The 26,961-nt window shown below is 41.1% G+C and overlaps 1 pseudogene; it reads right to left on the reverse strand.

Moving 5' to 3' along the window:
- LOC146174144 (lipase lipl-1-like) overlaps positions 1 to 26,961 on the reverse strand; it is a 36,693-nt pseudogene that overhangs the window by 693 nt on the left and 9,039 nt on the right.

Genomic DNA, 26,961 nt, shown 5'->3' on the forward strand with positions numbered 1-26,961 from the left:
TCCCTTCTGCGAAGGGTTTTTGCAGATAATTGTTGCCGCACACTAAGGCCTCAACAGCCGCAATTTTGCTTTATTCAATTACTGGCCCCTAATTTGTTTCTACATTATCTCAAATATCGAAATGATACTGCTATAGGCTATCCGATTATCTGGAATATGCGTCAACGGAAATTTGAAGCTCAGTATTATGAAGGCCTACAAACGCTCCTGCGCGCCTTTTAGACCACGTGTGCGCCTCAGGATCCCAGTGTATCGACTTCGCTTGCATACGCTATGTATAATCTTGTTCAAAAGTCCTAAAGTCAAAGGATTTTGTCTCGTCCACATAATGAAGCCGTCACGGTGCCATTTAGGATTAAAGGGCATTCAAATGCTATGCGAAAGTTTCTTACTCTGATAATAAGACATTTGCTATTATATTAAATGCCCTTTAGCCTTTATTGACGGCATGAGGGCTCAGTTTTGTGGCTGAGATTTTTTGGCTTCGGGACTTTTGACCAAGACTGTACCTACCCACGTTTCCAAAGCCTACCGAGTCGGTCAGGGTGACAGGAATCTTCTAAAAGCATCCGCCTACCTGTCAGTGCCGGCCATTTCACAAGAGTGGTATGTTATAGCTACGAAGTTTGGTAAAACTGAATCAGTTGGTGAACTCCAGTGATGTAAAGAATGTACCAGGTTGCGTACGAAGCAGAACTGCGCTAATATTCCGGTTCTTTATTGTGCTTTCTCTCTCAATTTATTCTAATGAGCACTTTAAGACAAGTACTTGATAAGGGTTAGAAAGAAGTATTCGGAGCGAGCGCGGTACTACAAACAAAACAACAATTATGCGTAGCCAAGCTTTCGCCAGTAATATATCAGCCTGTTGACAGCTTAGACGGTCTGTAGGGCGTTCCTTAAGTTACCATAAAATCATAACGGCCACAGTCAAGTATTCTTAGATATTTGTAAACAAGTACGAGTTCAAATATGTCATTACTGTCTAAAAATACTATACAGAAGTTTCCAGCACGTAATCCGAGTTAAGCAAGTGAATAGTCAGGTAATATTATTGACATACTACTTATAATGTTTTTTTAGTAAAGCTAAAAATTAAAGAAAAGAATGCCCCGAACAATGCAAGCAACTGTTATATAAGGCGGCATAATAAAATGACCAATACCAAGGCCACAAGGTAAATAAGGGAACGTGTTCCTCACCTGGCCGTAGAGCTCTTGATTTCTCAGTACTCCGTGGTCATACATGACAAAATTCTTGGCCCTATAAATGTGGAAATATCGAGTGGAGATTTGCAGTAAGATAAATTTTAACGAGTATTTTTTGACACAAATAAAGACCAACTTGATTTCTCTTCGCATTATATTGGAGGGCATGTAAATAATTACTGTGATGCTAATAATCCAATTTATTGATGTTTCTCAATCGGCAAAAAATCAACCTAGCCATGAACAAAATGTGTACCGGGCATCGGGCCATCCTTAGAGAGAAAATTTTAGGGCCTTCATAAGATACTGAGTACTGAAATAAGAAGTGCATTACAAAATTCAGACCATAATTTAGGCTACATATAATGACAAATTGAACTGTTTGGAAATGAAAAACAGATTTATAAGACTGCAAGGATAGCATTTAATTTTTAAATAATGTTGGCGTTTTAGATCTTGACGCTACTAATGTTTTTTTTTTTTCATTTATTTACCCTAAAGGCCCAAGTGGGCATTACATAGGGGGGGATGTGGTAACGTCATGAAAATAAACACAATGAACAAATCGGAACAGTAACGTGGCGGCATGTAAAAGTGCTAAATATACAAGAAGCAATTAGGAAAAACATGATCACAATATGATGACACGGAAATATGCAAGAAAATACATGACACACAAAGGTTAAAGCAAAAGAAAAAATCGAAACAAAAGTAAACCACAAAAGGTGGAAATTTCCCACTACGCTGTTAGAAAATCGTTAAGTAATGAAGTAAACTGGTCATAATCGATAGTATTAACTACAGAAGAGGGGAGAGCATTCCATTCTCTTATTGCTAGGTGTAAAAACGAAAATTTAACTGAGTCTGTTCGTGCAAATGGGGGCTCGATTTTTTTATCGTGGTCAAAACGATGAAACGTGCGTGTGGCGGGCGTAATTATCGGTGCTGAGAAAGAGGTAGGGTTATGGTATAGTTTATGAAAAAAACGCAAGGCGTGATTGCTTACGTCTTCTTTCTAATGTTGGAAGTTTAAGATTCTCTTTTATTGCTGTTATGCTTGAATAACGTGAATACTGACGTGAGATGAATCGACTCGCTCTGTTTTGAAGTGCCTCTAATTTGTTAATAAGATACAGTTGATGAGGACACCAAATGAATGACGCGTATTCGAGCTTCGGTCTAACCAGTGTGGTATAAGCGATTAGTCGGGTATCTGTATTAGCTCTGCAAAGTGACCGGCGGATAAAACCTAGAGTTTTATATGTGTTAGTCAGAAGATTATTTATATGCACAGTCCATGATAAATTAGGGGTTAAATAAACTCCTAAATATTTAAAGGATTCGACAGGCTCTATTTCCGCGTTGCTAATATAGTAGGTGTTCGACAAAATCAGGCTGCAGGTACTGAATCGCATTAATTTAGTCTTTTTAGTGTTTATAGTCATTTGCCATTCAGAGCACCACATGTCTAACCTAGATAAATCATCCTGCAACATAACACAGTCAGTAAGATTAAAAATTGGACGGTAGAGGACACAATCATCTGCGAATAGCCTGATTGATGATGTAATGCTGGATGCAATATCGTTTATATATATTAGAAATAATGTGGGCCCAAGGACAGATCCTTGAGGGACTCCAGATTTCACGGGCTGAGGAGAAGATTTAAAGTCGTCAGTAATAACCGATTGAACTCTGGTGTTTAAATATTCTTCTACCCATCTGATAACTTTAATATTTATGTTAATGCTACTCATTTTATATATGAGGCGATTATGGGGCACACGATCAAAGGCTTTTGCAAAATCAATGAAGATGGCGTCAGTTTGGATTAACTGTTCTAAGTTTCGGTGAAGGTCGGTAGTTAGTTCAAACAGCTGGGTTTCACAAGAACGACCGCGCTGAAATCCATGCTGGTTGGGAAGCAAGATATGATTCTGAGTGATATATTTCATTATGTGAGATGATATGACGTGTTCTAGTAATTTGCAAACAACTGATGTCAGTGATATGGGTCTGTAGTTTGTCATATTATCTCTATCCCCTCCTTTAAATATAGGTAAAACATGTGCAAGCTTCCAATCATCAGGAATCTCAGCCGTATCAATTGATTGTTGAAAGATGAGTGCCAGGATGCGCGATGTATATTGTTTTGTTATTTTTAGTAGTTTTGTGCTAATTGCATCAGGGCCCGGGCTCGAAAATGCAGGCAGGCGTTCAATAGCCCTCTCTATACCCTCAGGATGTATTTCAATACTAGGCATTGTGAATTCAATGCTAGGTGCGGGTTCAAATGTAGGCAACGGCTTTTCTTCTCCAAAAATGCTACAGAAAAAAGAATTAAACTGATCACACATGTCAACTGGGTCAATTGAGGTACCATCTGCAGAGACTAAACACGGGAGTTCCTTTTTTTGTGCAGGAGAAATGACTTTCCAAAATTTTTTAGGGTTGGTCTTCAAAAAGTTTGGCATGTCAAAATTAAAAAACCTATATTTCGCTTCTTCAATTTTCTGCTTGCAGGATTTTGCAAAGTTCATATATGCGGTCCAGTCCAACGTTGCCTGTGTGCGTGCAGCTTTCGCATACAGGCGTTTCTTTTTGTTCAGGCATCGTTTGATATCCCTTGTGAACCATTCATTATTTCCTGTGGTTGAAAGCCACCTTTTAGGAACGTATTTCTCCTGCAAACTTTTTAACAAATCACGGAAAAGCAACCAGTTTTCAGAAACACTTCGATTACAATACGCAGATTCAAAGGAATAATAAAAGCTCTCAAGGTGGGTATGAATACTGTCTAAGTCTGCTTTAAAAAAATCATAAATCAATTTTTTGGACACAGATGCTTTCGGGGTAACTAACTGGAACATGCAGTGAACAACACGGTGGTCACTGATGGTCTCAAGCACATTTACAGAGGCACGTTCAGGGTGTGTTGTAAAAACTAAGTCAAGAATGGCATCATCCCTTGTCGGGGAACAAACAAGCTGCGTCAGTTGGAATAAATGCAACAAGTCAAGAAAATCAGTACAACCACGGGGCTGACAAGGATCAGCAAGTGAAACAGATGACCAGTTGATATGTGGGAAGTTAAAGTCACCGGCGAGGATGACAGGAGAGTTAAAATACTTGATCTGAACATGTGCTAATACGTCGTTTAATTCAACAGCAAAGTCAGTGGAATAATCTGGAATAATAATAATGTATGGTCTGAGATGATTGTATTGTATATTCAAAAGGGCACATTTGATCCCGAGCAAAACAATAGTTGTACTGTCACATTGAAAATACACTTCGCGTATAGTATATCTGGGAATGGGTTATAGAATGTACCGTCTTTGCAAAAGTACCCAGGCTGCATGTTTTGCTTCTCGCTTATATTCTAACGCCAACATAGATAACCACATTATTAACACTTGTTAAAAAGTGAGGACAGGATCTCGTCTTTGCTTTCCATAGGTTTAATGCTTCATAAGTGGTATGAATTCTCTCTAGTGGAAATTAAGAAGAAGAAATGGACATGGGCAGGACATGTAGTGCGAAGAGAGGATAACCGATGGTCGCTGAGGGTAACAAACTGGATTCCAAGGGAAGGAAAGCGTAGCAGGGGGCGGCAGAAAGTTAGGTGGGTGGATGAGATTAAGAAGTTCGCAGGGGTCAAGTGGATGCAGCTAGCACAGAACCGGGTTAAGTGGAGAGATATGGGAGAGGCCTTCGCCCTGCAGTGGGTATAATCAGGCTGCTGCTGCTGCTGCTGATGATGATGATGATGAATTCTCTACTACCAAACTCAAAAGCGAAGCACGCAGCCTGGTTACTTTTGGAAAAGGCGGTACCTGTATTCGTATGTGTATTCATTAAAATATTGCCCACATCATGCATGTTCATCAAAAAAAAAATTACTGATAGCAAACCGTAAAAATTTAGCCAGAAACGACGTGGAAAAAGAAAAGACAAGTCGTTCTCAGCCTGATTGTTCTTACAGAGAGTCTATTCTCTAGCAACCCTAGACGCTTTTGCCATCTTTTGCCATCCAAATAACCAAAGCGCGTCCTAAAATGCACGCACGTGATTTGTTATCAAATCTGTGATGCATTCAATCTCTTTGCAGCCCTCATAGTAGTTTGTTTCGTGCCATTTAGCTTCCAAATTAACCCTCATCTTCTACACAAGGTGGACTCTAGTTTGCGGTGGTATTTTAAATGGACAAAAGCTAGTCTTAGAAATTATGCTGTTCCCTTCAAGCGTAGGCGTTTCACGGAGCATTGAGGTAGATAATTTCGCTCCATTTGCATATAAAACGAATCCAACCTTAAATACATTAGCACAATGCCAATCTCAGTGCTAGCCCGTCATTGGAACATATTTTGTAAAAGCGGCCTCCTATCATTTTGTCTCGCAATAAGGCATGTTATGCTTCTTCCATAATTATCTGAAAAATCCTGAGGTAACATATTTAGCTTTATAATTATTGTGCCTTAAAAGTGGAACACTTATTCCTGAAGAGTATTTTAAGGATAAAGCCTTTAGTACCTCATCTTTGTCGACAGAAGGTTGTCAGCAGAGGTTTCACGCTTTCGAAAGCGAGAGTTGAAAATAAATGAATAAGCCTTCTCTCCACCGGGAGTCGAACCTCTATCCCTTCTATCCCTAGCCCAGCGTTATACCAACTGCGCCACGCCCCGGATTTTTCTTTTCTTTTAGTGTCTGTCAACAAACTACAAACAGGCATAAAAATCACCAGCCTATATTCGGCTTAAACTGCAGATGAGGGGGTCGTTCGATGCATTGCCGTTTTATACTTCTAATAATATTATACATGTCTATGATACTACTCGCAAAGTTTTAGTGCCCAGCGCGCGCCTCCTATTACAAAAAAATGCGGTAGATATCGAAATCGGGAAGCTCCTCTTACCGAGAGCGACCGCCATTTTGAAATTCTCCTGTGACGTCATAAGAGAATACGCGGCGCAGCGTCGTCTGCAATGCAGAATGCTGTATGAAAGAACATCTTTTTTCTTTTCGTAGACGATTGTCATAGCGGTCGTTTCTCATGCTGAAGAGCCCAATGAAGATGTTACCGGCAAAAGCGATACAGAGTATAAGGCATCTTTTCTTCAGCATAGATAAGGCACGGTCACAGCCAGTGGGCTGCGCGGCTAATTTGTTAGGGTCTTCAAAAACATTCGTTAGGGTCCCTAGCATATGGACGCATTAATATGTCGCATTAAACCGGCGACCACGCCAATAGGACCAACGGTCACCTATCACCGTAGTGTGAGGTTTTCGGCCCCGCGACGCCCACGGAACTGATCAGCGGACAGTCTCACGATCTAGTTTGGTCGGATCGGAGGCCGATCGAGAGCTTGACACTCGATGAGTGAATGCCTTAAATGCTGCGCATTTCTATAGCTTAACCGTGTTAGAAAAAGAAAAACAAGCAGATACACAGTTCGGGTCTATAGTTTAGGCGATTACGGAGCGTTTTTAACAGGCTTTAGCACATGGCCATCGAATGTATTTCTGAGTGACCCTAACTCGACGACTGCTTACATTACAAAGCGGGTGCACATTGAGCAGGAAGCGTCGATGTGACCCCGTCTGGCGAGCACAGCCGGTAGCGGTCGGCGCCCTTTGTGAGTATCCGGCGCAGGCAGGCGACGCAGCATTCACGGCGATTGTTGGAGCGCAGATGTAGTTTGTGAATAAATAGGGGTGCAAGCGGATTGAAAAGAATTATATAGTTTCGGTGTTGCTAGCACAGCTTGCATTTTAAGCCGTGCGAACTATAGCAGCATACATCCAGTCATTACGAAAGCCATGTAAACAACAACGTCGGGAGCGCAGTCGTTATCTGCTTATCGGCGCACTCCTGAGGGAGTTTAGGGCTCACACACTAAATACTAAATGGTCTACATTTACGTTGAAGCAATCACGAGTCATTTGCTGGACAAGACTAGGAATATGCAAGCTTAGGCTCGGGAGTCAGCCGTAGTTGGTCGCGCGGCTGCGTGGGAGGCGAGACGTAGACGGCATCGGATGGGAGGCTCTTCTTCGGTACGAGTAGTACAGAGCATTCGAATCGCGTTGCGTTTTGCGATGGCGGAACTGAAGCAGCGGCAGCGCAGCATGGTTTCGTGCGCTGCCAGCTTCCAGACCGAACATTGTTTGGCAAAACAAATATGGTTTACCAGTCAAAAATATTTAAGTTTGGCTAACAAGCGCATATAACAACTAGTTAAGGGATACCGCTTCATTTAAAGTTTTGTCTGCATCTCTAGGTCGCAAATTATGCTGTCGCGTCAACGCAGAACTGTATGGGCTTTCCGCTTACGTTTTGGACCAAACGTGCGATGGGAAATAGCTCAACAATCAACACAGCGCGAACCCCTCCCCCATTCGTGGCTCACGTACATGGGGCGGAAGAAGACGTTAGACGGCTTTTTATATGGGGGAGCGCTGGTTGCTAAAACAAGCTAACTGTCATAAAGTAAGGATAATATGCTTCTGATTGTATGCTGAAATAATACAGCAAGAGTCCGTCGATTTCAGCCTTCTCGACATTGTCTAGACGGTGCCCAAAACAACTTCTCAAAGAAAAAAAAAATATGCTAGTAGAATATTTTTGTTGAAAAAAACCCCTCTCAGTTACAACCATCTACGGCGTGTATGCAAGAGTGTAGGAGACAGCACGAAAAGCAGACGATATGGGAATGATATGCCGTTGGGACGTCATCGGCCAATAGTTGCCAGACCAGGAAGCTGATTTCGCAATTATTAATAAATATTTTTAACCATCTACTGCACCAAATGACCCTACATTTCGTGTATGTATAAGTTAAAGTGTGTGGAGTGAAATGCAATAATCAATTTATGCTCAATTGCTAGTTGTCATGACCCATTTAAGCGATGTGTTACACATTTTTCATTCCGATCAATCCGTCGATCGCATTCATCCACTGAGGCTGCTCAAGCTGACTGCGGAGAATATCTCATAGAAATGTTACGCAGTCAATAAAGTTGTAACTGACCGATCGCGCATTTTCTTCCGCGTTCCTAAATACCATCAGCGTTTTCCAAACGCTGTGGAGGCCCAGCACCATAATCATGTCGTATGGGACCTCGTCAAGTTATGCGGGCAGAAACCAGATGCCGTATGGATTAATAGGTAGTTCTTTTCTAAAGCTCTTTATATTCTATCTCAGGGCAAATCAGGATCCGAGCAGTCCATAAAAACGTAATCGAGGGTGTCTCGTTTTTTACAGATTATGCAACTGAGGATGTAAAGTACAAATGTACCATTGACAATAAGTCACGTTTTAACGGGAAGGGTACGAGAGTGAAGCTTAGAGAAAAACGATTTGACGGTCGCTTTAACCGGTATCTCCCTAAATCTATTTAGGATATCTTGTCCTGGGCCTCCACAATATATGGATCGGTATAGAGTTACGGGTACAAGTAGGTTGACCCCGTGAAACGCTCTTCGCAATTCCCATTGTCTACCGTGACGATAATAGCGGGATTCCGAGAGTAATCTATACTACGCGTTTACTTTCCTGTGAACAAGTTATAGAACGCTGGTAACTTTGATGCCTTCAATGAAACACTGGTTGTGTTCGACAAGGGGCGCGCGATGTACCATCATTACAGGTCATGACGTCACAAGATTGTGGTAGAAACATTTTATCGCCATTTAAACAAATAGTGGGGGTGAAGCCCCCCGCATGGCACATAGGTGCTCCCTTACTACATGGGAGACACCCTTATAAGGGAAACGAAAGTCCTTGAAAAGTAATCCCACTGCTAACAATAGAAATGATCTTACGTTGGTCTTGAAGTGCTCTTTATGATAGACTCCCAGTAGGACTCTACGACATTCGGTAAGGGGGATGAGGAAAGGTGGGGCATGTAAGAAGAATTTATAGGAATTGTACTGGTTTGCCGCAGAGTCTGCATGATGAGGAAGAATTGGTCTGGGTATCGGGCATGTAGGGGTGTAGGGTATGGAGCAGTCCGAGTCTGCAAGCTAGGCGCTTCCCTCATATACGAAGCTGACCCTGCCAAGCGTCCGATCCAGAAGTCCGTGCGACGCCTTTCATTTGCCGCTTGCTCGAACGCCGCACCACATATCAAACGGAATACAGCCCAGATGACTAGTAGGCGTTAGTACAGCAGGCACCAGTGGCGTCTGAAATTGCTTTACAGGTTAGAAAAGGCGCAGTATCTGTCACAGTGTTCCGCTGATATTGCACCATGCCGTAATAAAAAAGAGGAAGTTGGGAGTGAAAGAAGAGTGGAAGATACAGTGCCGTAGTGCAGGGCTACGATCCACCGCGCTATAATGGCTTTCGCCTCATCGCATTATCGTGATCCAAAGTGCACTTCAGGATTTTTGAACACAGGAACGGCTTGGGACTGCCACGTGAGTGTTTCTGTTATTGAAATTAGAAACGTTAAGGAACCGATTAAACGGAATGTGAAAACTAGTCATGTGGGTGCACCAAGACACACTGGTGCACTGCCCACAGCAAGTCGCCACTAAACGAAAGTTCGTCGCGTGAGTGCCGATTCTCAGGTGCCAAAAGCTAATCGTTTCCTTACAGCTTACGTACACCTAACAAAAACATTTAGCGGATTATGAATGATGTACTACCATATGGAGCAGTCAAGAACTCTATTTCTAACTTCCATTCAAACATGAATTGTAAATTGTGATTGTGTAATCCTTTTTGTGCTCCGATGAAAAAAGATGAAAAAAGAAAACGCCTTTATGACTTTCCCCTAGCTAGAGAGAGCTCATAACCAAAGCGGGTTTACCAGTACGATTTTCTATGTAATACTAAATTCGTTGTGTCGTAAAATGAGTTTTAGTGCATAATTGAAACTGGATACCAACGTATCAAATTTCCCATGACTAAAATGTGAAGATTTTTCTCACCTGTACATAGTGGTGTAAGTTTTGATACGATGTACCCACGGGAGCGTGGGCGAAAATTACTGCCGCTCTCGTCTGGAAGAAAGATATCCGGCATGTGTGATTATAAAGCAAATATATTCCTCCTTCGTTTATTACCCTTCGATATCGCTTGGCGTTAGTTGGAGGGTGTTCTCTATGGGCTCTTTCCACCATAATTTGGCTTAATATTGTAATATGTCAATCAGCTTCACTTATTAACCACTCCGGCTTGCTGCCGGAGGTTACCTCATCGCAAACTGCTTTCTTCTTTTACTTACTATGAACGTTAGTTGGATGTTTATAAGCACTTCCAATTCTCACGAATTGGAATCTATGCAAAACATTCAAGAGGACTGAGGTGTTTTCCTTACGCTGCAGATTGCCGCATTAAGCCTAACCCCTTCTTCGTCCAGCCGCTACACAGCAAGCATCGAATACGCGCTCAGATGGAATAACGGCTATTATCGCCTGGAAAGGCGTGTTAACAGTTACTTGAGCAGGGTTGACAATTGTTGAATATAACGGTTTTGTATCTATATATTTTTCCAATCTGTAAGGTAATTATTTTGCTCAGGTTTTATGATACCTTATTATTCCATATTGTATATCGATAATTATCGAAGCTCTTAATCCGGTGCGAAATGTCAAGAAATTTTGGCGACTTAATAAGTAAGTTTGAATGCAAAAACTGTGTAAGAAACGAAGCGGCAGTAATTTTTAAGAGTAAGAAGAAGGTTGGCAGAGCATTTCGATTCTTTATGTATTGTCTGAAAACCGTACCGCCGTAAGCATAGCGCCACCAATGACGAAGCACATGATTCTTCATTTGATATTTCATCAGTGGTGCACACTCTTTACCTTAGAGCACGTTTAACCTCAGCTGCAACTTCCCAATAAAAGTAGTCTTCTGTGCATGAAGGGTGCACCAATGTTCAATGGCCGTCGAAGCTGGAAAAAATATAGTTTACAAAACCAGTTCGATTAGACAAATATCTGCTTTGCAAACAGACCTTTTTTTCTAACCACCCGCCCCGAAATCCCCAGCGTGTCATCGGGAGCGGCGGTGATATTTGCTTTCTGGGTGCCGAATCATTCAGAACTGTTGTTCCCGACACGCTTTGTGATAATTGTTTTAGCTCCGTAGTCACGCCTATGTCGTTATGAGGCACAAATGAAAAATGTGACATTTGCCATCCGCGCGGTAAAGATTCTGGTTCGCCTCTCATGAAAATTAAAATTCCTTACAGCACATAGAGTGATAGCGTGCAGCAATGCGAAAGCTTTTTTCTTTATGTTGAAAGTTCGTTTCTCTAAGATTTTGCCTTTTCTAGCACATTTTGCGCCCAGGTTACGGCCTCTTCGCTAGAGCCACACGAGACTGTTGTGCTGGTATCTGTGAATTTCGCTAGATGAATCTACGCGTTTAAATTTTCTGTTCGCTTATTTCGGTACAAGTTCGTCTTCCTTCAAAATTATTCAGTAGCAGCGGTCCTTCAGGCGTCCTAACGCTGTAGAAGGTGAGTAGCGCAAAAGTTCTCACAGGTCTGACGTAGAGTAGTGGTTATCACGCTCTGTGGTGACTGGAGGAGCTTCCTTGGCCGCCCCAGGTGTTTTGTTAGTCTCGTGCTAGTCCATGACAAAGTATAACTAGAATATGTGTGAATATATGCTCTCTATTTCCACTAGGAAAAGGTTTCAAGCTGTGATTCTCAGTTGTAGATGAAAGACATTGCCTTGCTGGGGCTTTATTTGGTGACGAGTTCTCAGTGCTGCGCCACTCGTTTTCCCACCGCAGTGAACAAACAGCGAACGTCATGCCGACTCCACGTGTGCGTCATCAATCCCTCCTCAAGACATAAAAATAAACACATCTGGCGGGGGAATATTCGCTGTGACAGCTGCTTAAGACGCTCTCTTTAGAAAGCCGCCAATAAGCAAAGTGCGTCGCATACGGCCATATTGCTGAGGCATGGTCCGAATTTCAGACTTTCACACGTTTCAGAGCGTCCTAAATGAATTTAGGTCCGATTTATTATATGACAATTGGTTGAAGTGATTTTTATTTTTTTTAATTCGCGGATTGAAATATGTGATTGCGTACGAAATCTTCAGCGCGTTTTGTAAGGGATAGGTCACCAATTGCGTTGATTTAGTTTCCGCCGTTGGTGTCAACTGATTCATCTTTTCGTGCTAATATCGATATATCCTGAGACTCCACTTTTCTTTATCCTATCCAGCTGTGGACATGTTCGAATGCCGAGGATTGTGAAATGAGCCAACGTTAGAATAAGCTTGGACAATGGTATGGGGTAGCTGTGACAGCAGCTCTAAGAAATATATTTAAGCCCTTAATGGAAAAATGTGAAAGATCCATGCATTTGTCGAGCGTAAAATTTGCACGGGAGCCCGTTTGAACTCTAACGCATCTGAAAACATAACATTATAAAATTGTGCTCACAAGGAATCTCCTGGCCGAATTTCTTTCTGAGCTGTTAGTCGCGTAGGTGATTATGAGTTGTGAAGTCGCTGTTTATAGGTGTTGCACATAGCACTTTACCTCATTAAGTTGTTTTGGACTGTTTAACAGTGGCAGTATGTAGAACAAGGAACACGGAATTCCTTGAAATATGTTGCACACAAACTCAATGACCTTTTTCGGAGCGTAGGGTATATATAGATAGCCGCTATTTCCAAGTGGGTCCAGAAGAAGCTGTGAATAAAGCATTTCATGCGTATGAACAAAAAAGACAGTACACTTGCAAATTGACATTCAACGGGGAGTAATGGGTGTCGTCCAAAAAGCAAATAAAAGGAAAAGCAGCCAACGGTGTCATGTTGAGAAAAGTGTAAGCGAATGCTACAAATGGTAGATTAATGTCCCAATCCCGATGGTCGCAGGAGACACACATTGATATCATATCTGTGAGCGTACGGTTGAGGCGTTATGTGAGGCCGTTGGACTGATGATGATAGGCGGTGGTAAATTTGTGGTGGACGGTGCACACACGAAGTAGCTCGTCAACCACTCTGGAGCAGAAGCAGCGACCATAATCCGTGAGCAGTTCAAGGGCACCGTGTTGTAGTATCACGTCGTGGAGGAGGAAATCAGCGGCTCTGTAGCGCAGCTAGTCAGGACCGCGAGGGTGATGGCGTAACGTGTAGGAATATGATTCTGGTTTATATTTCTTCAAGGTACATTCATTTTCAGAAGATTAATTTTAGACATTGCTTTTAGCCGGTGTTACGCAATACCCAACCCTGTTCATGGGGCCACAATGAATGCATGCACAAAATAACAAGCTCGTCTTTTGAAGAATATGAATACTTACCTCGCCGCAAAAACAATTTTGAAAGAGTAATCGTCTCATAAAGGTAACTTACAGTTTTCGAAATCTATTTAGGTCTAAATGCTCAATGCTCAGTAGCAGAGACAAAAATTGTGTTATGCTATTTTTCTCAAGTATAAATTCGACATCATTGGATCTGTTATGGTAGGGGAGTTTTGAGGTTTCACATCGTCCGTCCAAGTTGCCTCACCGCGGTACCACCGGGGTTAAGGCGCTCATTTGCAGCACTCGAGGCTACGGAAACAAAATCGCAGCCATGGCGTTTCGCTTCGATGGAGGCGAAACGAAAAGGCCTCCGTGTGGTATGCTATGTCAGTGCACGTAAAGAGCACCAGTAGTCGAAGTTTTCGCAGTCGTTCACTATGGCGTTCTTTAAACGTCGAGTCAGTCTGTGAAAGTAAAACCTACCAAAAACACCAAACGTCTTGAAACCTAAGATGGTAGCGTTTGGGATTCGAGACAAGAACTTATGTTCATTTGAGATCTATGAAAGTAAATCTCCTCTTAATCCATCCTACTTTGTACTATTGACACTTCAAGATACAATGCATACAACTCCATCGTGTGAACATTAACACGGAAAGAGTATGAAATTATTATCCCAATCTATGGTGTTTTGAATCAAAAGCTATATTGTGGAGCCTAATCAGAAGCTAGATATCCCAATTTGCTCTGTTCTGGGAACTTGTTTCTCTAAATATCGCAGCGTCATCTTCCACTTTTGCTTTGACGAAGAGAAAAAAACCTTATTTATGTTTGTGGGCTGATTCTTTTTCAATTCGTATTATGTATGGTCTCTGCGAACCAAGGACAGTACATACAATCTGGTCCATACATTCAAAACTATATCCTTAGAAATTATTATTTGCACGCGGTCTCATTGCTGCACTTGAATTGAAAAAAACGATCAGTCCTACTGAGGAACCGGATGGTAATAGAATATGTTTAGTTTCCAGATCTAGTCAAAACTTGAAACACTTTTTAGACTAATTCCTGCCAAAGAATATCATTTCCTTATGAGTATTGCTGCTGTATGGGATAAGAGAAGTGTTTTGTAATGTTCTGAAACAGTATTCTCACATTATACCCGTTATGATGCAGGCACTCTCCGTGCTAGCACTGGCATAAATAAACATTTAGCCTCATGTAATAAAGATTAGCTCGATGTAATGCATGCTTAAAACAATTGACCATTTCATCAACGTTATTTCTCATTTACACACTTAATCCAGTTACTACAAACGTTCAAACATCATTCATACTATTTAAACCAACCTAAGTTGCCCCTGTAATTTTTGCTTCCGCACACTTTACTCGGTGACTTTATTAGAGAATCTGGCGTATGTTGGCTGCCTAGAGTGAAACATTGCAGCTTAACATAGATAAAATCCAATGCGCCTCAGACGGTTTTTTTTTAATTTGTAGGTAATTACGATAGAAGCTTTGATTTATAAACAGAACCTGCTCGGTCGACAATCGTTGCGACCTACTTCCGACAATCATAAATGGCCATTAACATTGTATTCGTATTTATCGGGTATGGGGGAGAGATTTCTGAAGCAGATATCAAGGTAATAATTTTGTGTCAGCATTTATATTAACACATCTTAACTGAAGATTAACCCAGCTTGAGATCCCCCAGTAGCTTGCGGAATACGCACCGACGAGCAGGGCGCATTTAAGACGTGATAAATATATTGCTATGTAAACATGAACTCGGTACTTTCGTAGTATGTGTGCTGCTAGGATAACCAGAGGCTGTGCGAGAGTGATCTCGTGCATGCATTTTGACCTCCCCCCACCCTCCGTCGTTCCCTCCTTCGCCGAAAATGTGCTTTGGTTGTCTGTGGAGTACGAATGCCACGAAAGCACCGCGAAGATAATGGCACCTCTGGCTCGCTTGAATGAAGCCGGAGATATTTGACCACTTGTGTTAGTGTACAGCGATGCAGACGTCTGAGCTAGTTGATGAAAATTCAATATTAAAAATGGCGCGCACTAAAGCACCAGACAGAGAACTGAAAGGAAAACCAATAAATGTTTACGAACAACTGAAGTTGTAATTTGGAAAACGAACAATTAGATAAAGTAAACGGCTCTACAAGTCATATAGGCCGCTAAAGAAACCTGACGAATGACATAAAATACAGTTGAGGAGCGAAGCGCGCCCGTACCGCTTTCTTTCAATGGCTGTCCTTTTTTTTTACCTTTTTTAACCTATGCTTGCGACGGTGCCGTTCTACGAATACGTCTGTGACCTGGGGAATCACTCTAGGAAAATTCTGCTTTTACGCTTGCACGTAGGCCTTAGTTTGCCTACTGCGAGATGCAGCACAATGGAAGGCAGTGATGTGCAAGTTCGTTTTTTATTTTCTTTTGTTGCGATTTTCGGATCATACGAGCCTTTTCGCGTACGGGATATAGGTTCCTGCTTCTTCTCCTGCGTTTTTATCGAGTGACGGGTGGCAGCGCGGACAGCAATTTACTTCCGATTTGCTTAATTTCTATTGTAAATGGTGACGTCCCACCTGCGTCTGCTGACGATGTAGTGTTTGTTTTGCGCCTTATCGGGGCTCCTGAGACCCGCTGGCGGAGAGCGGTGGCTCGGCGGGTGCGCTAATTTACGTGGCAATACGCAGCTTATGCAAAAGTAGAAGGTCTGCCACATAGGAATAGATCGAGCTGTTGACGTTTGTTAGCGGAAACCTAGGTGTTTTCTTCCTAATCGTCTGAGAGGGAGAGCTCAAGAAACTAGAGCAATTCCTAGTCAATGATTTTGTCCGTCATTGCTCTAAGCATGCTAATTTGATACATAAACGTTTTAATTTTTAAACGTCTAAGTCTTCGTCGTCATCCTTCGCCACTAACGCCAAAGAGAAGTAGAAACGAAGAACATTTTCCTATAACCATCAAATCAGAAAGTGTTTTCTAGATTAATAATATCAGGCATGATTTCTGCAATTACTTCAACATGGAGCGTGTGCTCTGATTTATATCGCGAATATTGCTTGTTCTTGTTTTGGCAAAGCTTTCTAATTGAGCGCCGTGTTCTCGATAGATACATTTTAGCGGCAAAGTGCGGAAGAATAACAGATATGTTCCTATTTAATACATAGTGGCTGCCTTGTCGGTTCATTAGGCTGAGGTCCACAGCGCAGCAGCAACACAGAGAGTTGATACATCTTGTTGTCCGAATATGCGCAGCAACACGGAACGTTCGTGTCTTTCTCACTTGTAGTGTCCGTGTTGCTACTGCACTGTGTACCTCAGAATACGCTCCTACGTTTGATTTCTTTCGTAACTCTATTTATTCTTAAGCCAAATTACAAAGTATTTGTAACATAACAAAAATGGGTTGGCAGTAGCATGAACTGTTTTCAAAGATTTCTGCTGTCTTCCACTAAGTTTGCGTAGTGACTTCATACTTCTTTGAGCATCGCACTATCAACTCTTAAAAAGCACGGACAACTAAAATATAAGAAGTTCCGCTAAAGCTGGACAACTCACGGATCTGCAAATGGGTCGCGTAAATATTAACTGCTTAGCATTGTATCATTATGAACAAATTTCAGTTTTTTAAACATCTGGTGAAATTTCACGTACCCCTGTCCCAAGGAAGCACAACCAAGGCTTTCACAGACGCAGTGTTCAATAGTACTGTGAAACTGCCTTATATCTGCTTCAAATCATACGGCCAAGATCTGAGCCCTTTTCGTGAACGTTTTCCATTACAAAAAGTGAAAGGGTAAACTTCAGTTATTACTCGCACTAGAAAGCGCCAGTACAGAAGTGTCACATCATTTTCATAAACGCCATACCAGAACGTATGTCCTAAGCAGTGTTTTCTGTAAGCAAGCACTGTTTACTAACTTCTTCCGCAGTTATTTCGCAGAACATAAAGGCTCTTGTTTCCACAGTTATGTTTGACAATATCACTTTGAGTCTCAGAGAAACCAATGTGCTTTTATCAGCATCGATGTCTCCGGTATAGTTTGCGTATACACTGACTGGAGGTACGAGCCAGCAGGCTGTTATTGCATAGCATTGTCTAATGTAAGGTAAAGTGTGAATCATTACTACTTAGAATATTTGAGGCTGTTGGTTTTTAATACATAATACGCCATTTCAAACGGCCAACCTATCTCAAAGCAAGAAATAAGCACATGTATAATTATTTGCTAAATATTTGAATTTTCTAGGAAAAAGAAACTTGCTAATATTTTATACTAGGTAAAGGATGTTGAAGAAAGCTACCGTACACTATTTTACTCAATTTATAAGAGACCCTAATAAATTTATAATAATCCAGGTCTTTAGCCTTTTCAAGAGGTATGTTTCAGGACTTACAAATAATGCATCAGAAACAGATATGATCTCCCGGAGAGGAGGGCCCATGTACGTCAGGTTTGCAACAGGAGCGTATCCTAGCAAAACTTCCACCTGAAAAGTCAATATTTTCGATTAAATTCTTCAAATATACCTGCCCTATAGAGGAATAGTGTTTAGAAAATAAGATATGCGCTGTCACATAACGAACATTAACTGTATTTAAGGGCATCCAGAAGTTCGGAGAGAAATTGAGGACGTTGCTTACAACATCAAGGGGCACTTTCCTTCACGAAGACTGGTTGATACGTCTGACCGTTTTTGTTCAATCTAGAGAATAAAATGTCCTTATTTCTCGTTACACTTTTAGAGGAGCATCACTGGAATTATTTATTTTGTTGTTTATTTACAACGCCCACAGAGCTCAGGAGCACAAGGAAGGGTAGTGGAGATCTAAGATTACAATATATATATATATATATATATATATATATATATATATATATATATATTGTTGGTATACAACAACCGTAACATACGAAACTTGAAGGGGTGAGCAGAACTGGGAGTAAATAAACAGAAACACAAAAATTTCCTAATGCAATGAGGAGAACTATCGAACAGATTTAAAACAGAAAAGGAAAACTATTTTAACGGTAAAAACATGCATACATTCAAAAAAATTAGTGGCTTTACGAAATGTTTTATTATATGCTTTAAAAACAATGTCATGGGTAAGGTGATTCAAGTTGACAAGTATTTACCACCCAGCAGTCACGAAAATATTGGTATGACATGATGGAACAACAGTTTTATTGCGGTGATCAATGCATGCTGATGCGTATGAGTTCTTTTCAGTAATTTTTTAGGTAGCCATTGTGGCAAATTTTATGGAAAATTATTAATAATTCTGCTGACCTGCCGTGAGATAGAAGTGGAATCAGAAAATTTTATTTCGTGGCGGTCTCGCTATTTTTTAGGTAATAGTTCGGACGTATAAAATGACGAGCTCAGTTTTGCTAAGCTTCCAAATTAAAGTAATCAATGACAGGGCTTCGGTGATATGCAGAATATGAAACTGATAGGCTTAATGTGCTCATGAGTATTACAGAAAGTGTACGTCCGCGCGAGGTGTCCACCCATGATATCGTTTAGAAGTATAATTATAGAAGAAAAAAAAATGATTGATTGAAATGTATAAGCAAGCATGAACCTAGAAGTCCAGTTTGATAGGTGTAGAATAAGTATTTGAATATATACAGCTACAAATGCGAAATTTTATTGATATAGCGCTACACTTTAATAAACTGAGGGCACTTGAAACAAGCTCGGATGTCGAAATAGTAAAAAAACCTCAGAATCTTGTTAGAAAGACTCAATTTGTGTCGGATTAGATTAACGTGTAATTAAGAGGAAGTAATAATAATCACCGCTGAATAAGGCAAACCTTGAGTCAAACACTAAGAAACTTGGATCATGACGTCGAGGCTGGTGAGATCTCACAAAATAAGTAGAAGTCGGGATATCTGTCGAAGTAGGCTAAAAACATATAACTATGAATAATTAATGTTAAGGTAATCGAATGGCCTCTAATAGAGTCACCTGGAATGACAACCAAGCAACGTAGATGGTGACGTAACGAAAAGGTCACGAAAGAATAGAAAATGAGCACAAATGAAAACAACGCAGGCAGAAAGAAAGCAAATGAGCACAATGGGAATGAATTAGGTCGAAAGTTGCAAATGAGTAAGAAGAGTCGCATAAACTATTCCGTCTTACCGTACTTCAAAGGTATCTAAGTGCCTCCAAAAAATTTTCTTAATATCAAGCGTTCCAGATCTTTAAAAATAATATATTCTGAGCAATATGATTAAACTTATTATTTTCTTGTATAATGCACAAGCATCCTGTTCAGCTTATTTATGATATAGATAACACTACTTTTTGAAAATACTTCAGAGGCGTAAGTAATTAGGTATTATACACTATGACTGTCTCATGGAAAACGTAAAAACACGAAGCAGTAGGTGCGGTTGAATAGAGCGAAATGAGCGCCTGCTTATATATATAAATAGTTTGTTTGATATTACTTTCGTTACCCTAGTCACAAACCTTGGGCATATCAAATAGATGTCAAAATAATAGACGTAAGGTTATTAATTTTATGCTAATAACGCAGTCATCAGCAGTATGGATAATAGAAAAAGAAAGGTAAGCAGATGAGAGAGAAGATAACTAATACCTAAGGCAGGCCATAAGGGACAAGTAAAGAATTGGAATCAGCATTGTTTTCCGCTGCGTAGAGCGAGTGGTTTGAAAGATAACGGGTCAGCATGAAACTTGTTTAGCGTTTATATTAAGTCAACTCTTTAAGAAGTTGACTCTCGTAATAGGCCTTGTCAAACAACTTCAAAATAAAATTGAGTAATCTGGCTGAGAAACGTAATCTGCATGAGGAGACTGCATCAAGGATGCAATCTTCTGATGTGAAAAATATTAACTTTTGCATATAAAGGGACTATGGAATGCATGCTGAGCTATCCAGAAAGAGACAATTGATTGCAAGAATGAAAACACATGCGAGTATATGACAGGTTCGATATTTTACACACGAATGCCAGGGAGCTGTATGGGACGAAAGTTGCCAGGACAATGTTCATTTCCAAAGTTATGCACACGGATCATCTTCCCAACTTTCTGGTAACTGGAATTTAACGTCTTTCGAAAGAGGATGATAGAATTTATTACAATATGTGGTACAGGGCGACTTTGTATTTCTAAATGTTTTAGAAATATTTTTCAGAACACTAAACAAAGAGGAAATCTTGGTCACCAGTTAGCTCTTAAAGGTTGGATCCAAACAACTTCAAGAACAAGGCACTCGCTATAACAAACGCAAAAACATTGCAACTAATAGGAGGGCATCCCATTGAGAAAAGCAGAATATTGTCAGTTTATACTAGTTGTATACTGCAGATGCATTTTTTAATTTACTAGAGACTATTAGGCAAAATGTATTTGAAGAATGCGTCACTGGCATTATTTCAGTGACGCATTGTACTCGATTTCCACGCGAAAGTATCCTTCCCATCGTTATTTAAAATTTATAGTGATACTTTTTATTTTCAGTGAGTCATTCGAAGAGAATAGTGAACCAAGGAGTTTCTATGTTGCACTTCAGCGACCTCTTCGGCACAAAAGCGTTCAGCGTGAGACATTCAACGGCATTCATAAACAACTTCCAGCTAATTTCAACGGAAGAACGTGACACATCCGGCAAGTACTCATTCCAAAGAAAAGAGATGTTTATCGATCAGTGGTGCCAAACTCAGCCCGCTTATCATCCTTAAGGCTCTAAATTTGATGGAGGTGGTTAAAAGCAGAAATTTGTTCTTCAGAATGCAGCAGGGAATGATGACTGAAGCCAAGTGGATGCGATACTGAAAAGGTAGTCTGTGGTACACTCTTTAAAACAAGACATAGAAAGCTAGATGCGGATGTAGTCGTTCGAACAGGCTGAGGGACTAGCTGTGACTGTTGAAGTCAAACCGATGAATCAAATGTTTCGCATTCACTTAAGAAAGGGCTAAGAAAAGACGGTGTCCGCATAAAGCTGCGGCAGTGAGTCACGATCTAAGTGAATAATTACTCTCGCAAAACGAGCAGTGAATATGTTAGGGGCGTCACGCACTTAGTTAACAAAAGTATGGCTAGAAAAAGGGAGACGCCAATACACGCCCAAATCATTTTCTTGTATGTGCAGGAATTTCCGCAAACATGAGTTTCAAGCTAATAAGGCGCCAGCCAACTGCCCCTCGCGCATCACTACGACGCAGAACAGGTGAGTCATCAATACATCGTGAGTTTCGTACGGATTGCTGTCTGTAAAAACATCCATACGGTATTAATGCTTAGTATGCAACAAGCTGGAAGCGAAATTGCAAGGTTGTCTCTCATGTTTAGTCGCCGAAATTTATTTTCCGCGACAACGCATTCACTAGCAGGGCTATACTGTAGTATTTGCTGCTGATGCACATTTTTCCCGACCCAACCTTCTAGTACAATACTCACCTTTAGCGAAGCCAAGCAACGTTTTGCAGGCCGGGTGTTTATCTCACGAAAAATCGTCACTTGTGGCGATACTGCCCTTTTGCAGTTAAAGATTCTGGGTTCTTTCTTCGTTTTAAACGAATGAAGCTTCACAGTAACCTGAAGGCAATTTTCGCCTCAAGTTTTCAGCAGCATTGAGTCTTACTCTTATCACAGAAGCCTGTTTTCGCGAGATTCTGTCTCCTGGTTCACTTGTGAATTCATAATGCAAATGACTCATACATTCAGGCTGTTCTCAGTGCCCACTCCAATGACAGCAACGTTCGCTGCTCAAATTTAAGGTCATATCATCCGCACGAAGCGCGAAATGCATACTGTAACGTCACAATGTAGCCGATACTTACTTTTTGCAAATGAAAAGTTGATGTGAAGCTCGAATAGGGAGGCTAGAAAAGATTTTCGCTAGTGCCACAAATAGTTTTGCAATCATTGTAAAAAAATTGTGATCCTCCTTGGAAAACTATTTCCAACTGGCAATGCACCAAATGCATCACCTCTTCTTTGAGTTAATCTGAACTCATGATCCTTCATTAAATAGCCGCTTACTTCAAGTTTCAAAATAGACTCGCATGTTCTTGCAATGAAGAAGGCCTGGGTTCTATTCCTGCCGCCAATTTGTATCCACTGCAGCTTTTTAATTCATTAATACACAGCGATCAATTCTCAAATGAATTTCAGTTACCAGTTTTCATTGCGATACCATAAAATACACTCATCTCTCACCGTATGAAACAAATTTAGAAAAAGCGATTATTCAGTGAACGCTTTACAAATGTAAGGCGTGACACAACTAAGAAATATAAGTAGAGGAAAAATGGGCACTTCTGGGAAACATCACAGTTGCGAGAAAGCTCATATGAATGTGCTGCAAAATATTGTGATATTGCGCTAATCGTCATACACCTATATTTCGAATACCAAATTCAGCGCACGAAAAATAACTTTTTACTAGCAGGATAAAACAAGATGCCTTTAATACACCCTGACACCAAAGCATATTTCAGTGCCTCCGGTTTAGGTGCGTACAAAATCACCGCATAACTCTCCACCTACCCTTAAATATGTTACGAAACTTATAATGTATTTCTTCGTAAAGCATTGCAGCAGTCTTGAAAAACGTACCTTGTCGCTGTACTCAGGCCTCATGGAGAGAAATATAAGGCTTGAAGCGAACCCTTGCGAAAAGCCCAACAAGGGCACCTTCGCTACTTTAGTTTCATTAAGGACAAGGTCCAAGGCAGCAGCTATGTCCAAACGACCAATCTCGTACAAACTGGGGGAAAAAAACATAAAATAAGGCTTGTAGAAATATCTTTAGCCGCATGACTCATGTACTCCATTCCTATTTAATGAGAATGGTCTGTTAGAGGCGGCAAGAGGACGTATGCGGTGAAATATAATATGTCGCGCATTTGAAGAATGATGGAGTGATGTTCAATAATCACCTAATGAAGTAGTTTTTAAGTTATTACATTTCAGCTACTTCATGCAGGCGCCCGATTGCAAAATGATACAACGACGGCCGCTATCATTAGCCACGGACATTTTTCAAATTCTGAAAGCTCGGGTACATTAGCCGCGGCGTGCAACTAAATTCGGGCTGTTTTGCGAGCCGAAAGAAGAGCGCTGTCAGAAACCCGCTACACGAACCGATTCTCACTCATGCCTATAATCAGTGCAGTGCTTTGAAAAGTGTTCCTATCCGCCCTGCTAACAACCTTTGCCGCTGCTCTCTGTTTCGACCCATGTGTGAAACGAGCAGTTTTGTGACCTAAGAGTATAGCTCAATGGAGGCGTTCATTTGCGTTCGCTATTTTGTGTGTGTGTGCTATCGGCGAGGTTTTGCCTGGGCTTTTCGCACCATCGCTCCGAGTGCACTAATTGTTTAGAAATTCTAAAAGCAGTCCTTTTATTACAAAAGATCGGCTTCGAATCTTTATTTGCATCCACATCTGTTAGATAAAGATTAACCTTGAAAATTATTCATCTCACAAGTTTTGAGTAAATGATGGTTTCATGTCAGAATTATTAGTTTCGTAGAGCCGCAGGAGCCTTCATTATCAATCAACATAGATATGAAAACTAATGGTAGGCTCTTACAAACACTGTGTAATGAAAGGTTGGAGCTTAGTTTGTGAAAGAAAAGGCATAATTTGGGCTTCATTATTAACGGAAACTCAGATATGCCCTAAAAAATTTTTTTTCACTGTAGTGTTTTTATATTGAGTTCAGTTTTGAAGCAATTTCAATTAAAAAAATATGCTTGATTTAAGAATATTGCTAGCTATGTGCTGCTTGAATAGACTAAAGGATGCATAGAGGCCCCCCTATGTATCACCTAAAGATTGGAACGCAACGGTCCTCATTGGTTTGGTTTGGTTTGTGGGGTTTAACGTCCCAAAGCGACTCAGGCTATGAGAGACGCCGTAGTGGAGGACTCGGGAAATTTCGACCACCTGGGGTTCTTTAACGTGCACTGACATCGCACAGCACACGGGCACTTTGCTTTTCGCCTCCATCGAAAAGTGGCCGCCGAGGCCGGGATTCGATCCCGCGTTCTTGGGAACAGTAGTCAAGCGCCGTAACCACTGCGCCACCCCGGCGGGGGTTACAGTACGTGATGTAGTGTATCACTTTAGAACTCATACACATGCTACTAGTGCACATAACATAACACATTCACTGAGCCCTCCTCCAATATTCACTTCCTGGCAAATCTTTGTGGCCTAATAAAGAAAACCTCCTTTTTTGCCGAGGTTTACCGCATCCGTCTAGCAAGCATTGGATCTAGGTTCAATCCATTACGAAATTTTGTTTCCGACAATTGCTTGTAGTTACTGTGCTCGAATCACTTCCGACGGATGCTACCGCCGACTACGGTATGGTTTCGGTGCAAAAAGCTCCCTAACAGTTGCGAGTTAAATATTTACCTTTTGCCATGATATTTTTTAAAGAAAAGAGCCTTTCGCGGCCGCTTAAGGATTTCAAGCTCGCAGGTATAATACAGAGTGCCAGCATTCAAATGCTGTCGAGACGGACGTTGTTAGTGAAAGTAGAATGTAAAACTCACCCTTCTGCATAGTATAAAGAATGTACGGCTGCATATCTCACCAACCGAAGTTCGAACAGAAAACTTACAGGATTGTCTCTAATAAACCGAACACTGTGCAAAAGCAGGGGAAGCAACAGTTCAGGTATTGTGCACGTGGCGCCATCAGGGAGCTACTGTGTCAAAACGGCGTACTTTTAACCATGGTTTGCGCATTGACCTAGTGTGAAAGAGAAAGCTGGATATTTGAGGTCACGCGGTTGACCATGCATGGGAGGCCATTTGGGAGAATAGCTGATGTTTAACCTTAATCGAATTTGGTTATCACGAGCGAGAGCACAAATCCTGTGGCTCGGTGGTTAAAACACTTCATCTGCTGAACTGAAGAGCATGGATTCGACTCTGAGCATCTCCAATAACATCAACAACAACAACAACAATAATAATAATAATAATAATAATAATAATAATAATAATAATAATAATAATAATAATAATAGTATGTATAACCAATAAACCAATCATTATTAATAATAGGTGTCACACTTGTTTCTGTGGACGCCTGACCCGTGACTTAAGGGAAGGGAGGAAGGTGGGAGTTAAAGTGGAGAGAGAGAAGGCTGAGCTGTAGTGGTGGACTACGGAGTAATTTCGACCACCTGGGGTTCTTTAACGTGCACTGACATCGCACAGCACACGGACGCCTTCCTTTTCGCCGCCATCGAAAAGCGGCCGCCGAGGCCGGGATTCGATCCCTCGTCTTTGGGAACAGTAGTCGAGCGCCGTAAACACTGCACTACCCCGGCGAGGTAAAGCGGACAGGCCGCTGTCTTGTGCTATCGAAGCTATGAACCCTTTCCTACATTTGTTACTAAGGTCAAAAATCCGTCTTCATTGCTTCTCGCGCATTATAGAAAAGTGAAAGCTTCCTCCCTTCTCGCGGCTCCCGCGGTATGAAATAACGCAACGAAGGGCCAGACTACTACCTCGATACTGTGCTAGCCCGTGAAAAATGGCTTCTGTGCAGTGTTGTTTTTTATTTGCTTTAGAAGAGGAGAAATATTCCTTGCATTTCAGTGGCCACGGTCTCGGGTCTGAAAAACGTACTGGTAGTTGTAGTTGTGTACTCTCTAATCTATTTTTTCATGTAAAAAAATTGGCAAAACGCTCCAATCACCCGACGAGTTTTCTTTTTTTTTTGTTCAAAGATTAAGTCTCTCAGAATCACAAAACAACAGCGTGCTACCGAAAGAGACCGGGTTTGAGGTTGACTCGGTGATAAGACGACGGCAATGACAGTGCGCATTGCTGATGCCTCTTATTAAAGTTATTGCCAAGGGAACGTTGCGGCATCACTCTTTCCCATTATTTCTTTGTCTGCATTTTTAGAGCCTCACTGCACTCATTCCTTACCCCAAAGGAGATTTAATGAAGACAGTTATCGAATTGAAATTTATTTCCCTATCTGTTGCGCTTTAGCCTAAAGGCATTATCAGCTCCACAGCATCTTGCAGTTAGATTGATCAGTAAGAATAAGCCCAATGGTTACAACAGACAACAGTGGTGTTTGTCCTTGATCTAATAAAATTGATGACTGAAAAATATCCGCCGTTTCTACGTGTCGTTAAGGAAAGCCTAATTAACAGCAATAATTTTGAAGATGAAAAGCTCGGGCTTTTCGACCAACAGTGCAACAATGAAAAAACGCCTTGCCTGAACTGCCAGTATCGATCTTCTTCCTGGCGGAGTTTAAGGTGATGTGATCGGAATATTACACCCCTTGGGTTCATAGCCCAAACTTCATAGCCACGGTCTGCCAAAAGGAAACCTGCAGCAGAAATCGGGAAATATATTAGGCAGTTTTGTTATCAACGAACATAATTTTTGTGGATGACATGGAGAGGTAGGTTAGAAGAAATATTTGTTTGAAAACGCACTATATTTTGCCTGACCTGACCAGCGATA

This window comes from Amblyomma maculatum, chromosome 11 (genome assembly GCF_055883805.1).
Source record: "Amblyomma maculatum isolate TAMU_Amacu chromosome 11, ASM5588380v1, whole genome shotgun sequence".
Lineage (NCBI taxonomy): Eukaryota > Metazoa > Arthropoda > Arachnida > Ixodida > Ixodidae > Amblyomma > Amblyomma maculatum.